At 45.0% G+C, this 2,439-nt stretch overlaps 1 pseudogene; it reads right to left on the bottom strand.

Annotated features, from left to right (window-relative positions):
* Nucleotides 1–1,423: 1,423 nt before the first annotated feature.
* Nucleotides 1,424–1,918, bottom strand: LOC127672082 (gamma-aminobutyric acid receptor-associated protein-like 2; annotated as a pseudogene).
* Between the last annotated feature and the right edge of the window lie 521 nt (nucleotides 1,919–2,439).

The following is a 2,439-nucleotide window of genomic DNA, read 5'->3' as shown; positions in this document are numbered from 1 at the left end:
AAGAAAGCCGGAGATTTTTTTCACATGCCCCATTCTGTGAATCTGACCATCTCAGCATGCTTTGTGGAAACCCTGAGAATACGGCCTGCTCTGCAACTTGTTTTTAAAAATGAGCTTCTTGCTCTTCCAGGCTGGGAGGATTCGGTTTAAAGCCTGTACACTGTGAATCACAGTTTCAAAGGAAAATGACAGATGCAGCTCTCAGCCAAGCAATTTGTAAGGCTGGGTGGCTGACACGGATCCAGGAAATAGCAGAAGAACAACCAAAACAAAGCCAGAGCCAAGTGCCTTGCTATAACCCAAAGTAACTGGAACTCCTCAGAGCGGGTAGGATGGAGTGAACCATGACAAGGAGCAGAACCCAGAAGTGGAATTGCTTTGATGAATCAAGTAACCTTGGATGACAAGTGCCTCTGAGACTCTGAGAGGATTCAGGATGCATCCTGAGATTTGATGCATTTGAGAAACGTTCCCCATTGGCTTAGGTACTTGAACATTTAGTCCCAGGCTGGTATCTGTCTTGGGATTTCTATTGTGATGATAAATCATCACGGAACAAAAAGCAACTTGGGGAGGAAATGGTTTATTTCAGGTTACAGTTTCACATCATCGTCTATCACCAAGAAAGGCAGTGCAGGGACTCAAGGCAGAAACCTGGAGGCAGGAGCTGATGCATGGGCCATGGAGGAATGCTGCTTACTGGCTTGCTCGCCATGGCTTGCTCAGCTTACTCTTTTTACACCCCAGGACCATCTGCCCAGGGATGGTGCCACCCACAATGAGCTGGGTCCTCTTACATCAATCATTAATTAAGAAAATGTCCCACAGACTTGTGTAAAGCCCGATCTTAAGGAGGTATTTCCTCAAAGTTACTTCCTCCAACACAACTCTTTTTTTTTTTTTTTGCCTTTATAAGAGGAGGCTTTATTGTTAATTATTCACCTTAATGGTCTCAGAAAGAACAACAGATTAGCTCAGTCCAACATGATTTGCAGTTGGCAAAATCTAGTGAAGCAAGTGTTCTTCTGATTGCTAAGGATTCAATTTGGATGCTTTTATTAGTCATCTAACACTTTGAACAGAATCCAGAACAATGCATTATCCTCTCCTTTTCACTTTAGTACCACACCTACCTCCCTTCCATACAGAAATATCTTCATTAAATATGATTCCCACAGGACAGGTTCCCTGGAGCATATAGCCACGAGGGCAGTGCCCAAAAAGAAAATTGAAAATAAAACTCTGTATGATAATTTACTAATCTAAGGAAACAAAACCTTTGAATACATTAAGAAATAAATCCAGTTACAAATGCATAGGTCTGTGAGGAGGCTCTGGCAGAGTAACTGGTAACAGCCAGTTATTTACAAGTAGTGAGCAGTTATACACAAGCAGGAAGGGTGCACCTAGCCCAGCAAGGGCTTCAGAAACCAAACGAGTTCTCTCCACAGTAGGCCATATACAAGAATCCCTCTTCATCTTTTTCCTTCTCATAAAGCTGCCCCCTAGTTAAGCTGGACTGTAGGACTATCCTGTCCACAAACAGGAAGATGGCCTTCTCAGAAGGAAGCTGGATCCTTCCCGACGATCCACGTGAACTGAGCCACAGTGATGTTGGATGGGACCAAGTACTTCATTTTGATAATGTCAACAATCTGAGTGCTGGAGACCTTTTCCACGATCACCGGAACCCGGTTGGGGTACTTCACTCTGATCTTCGCTGATTCAAGCAGCTGTGTTCCAGCGAGCGGTCCTCCTTAAACATCCACTTCACATCCACTTCACAGCAGAGGGAAGCGTCGGAGCCTGGGACTTCAGCGAAGCGACCACAGCAACAGAGGCAGAGGCAGCAGGGGCCGCAACAACTACTCCCCAACACAACTCTTGCTTGTGTCAAGTTGATATAAAAACTGTCCATCGGGGTGATGTTGCCCAGGTTGGTTTTGAGACTTTTCGAGGGTGTGGTTTTGCTGGAAGAATTTTTCACTGGTGTCTGGTATTAAGCGTTTGCAGTCTTGTCTCATGTCAGGAGATAGTTTGAATGAGAAGGACTACAATAGGCCTATAGATTTGGATATTTGGTCATCGGGGAGGAGTGCTATTTGAAAGAATTGGAGATGTGGCCTTGTTGGAGGAAGTGTGTCATGGAGATGGGGGGTGTGGCATGGGGCAGGGGCCAGGCTTTCAGACTTCAAAAAGCCCGTTCCAAGCCCAGAGTGCCTTCCTTTGGTTCTGGATGTACTTGTCAGCCATTGCTCCACTGTCTGCCCGCCATGTTTCCTGCCATGATGATAATGGACTAAAACTCTGAAACTGTAAGCCAGCCTCAATTAAGTGATTTTTTTTTTTTTAAATAAGAGATCCCAAGGTCACAGTGTCTCTTCACAGCAACAGAACACTGACCAAGACACCCCACTTCCTGTTCATTCTTTCTTTCTT

Source organism: Apodemus sylvaticus, chromosome 21, assembly GCF_947179515.1.
Source record: "Apodemus sylvaticus chromosome 21, mApoSyl1.1, whole genome shotgun sequence".
NCBI classification, from domain to species: Eukaryota; Metazoa; Chordata; class Mammalia; order Rodentia; family Muridae; genus Apodemus; species Apodemus sylvaticus.
Note: the sequence above shows the minus strand (reverse complement) of the source record. Positions and strands in the feature narration are given on the sequence as shown.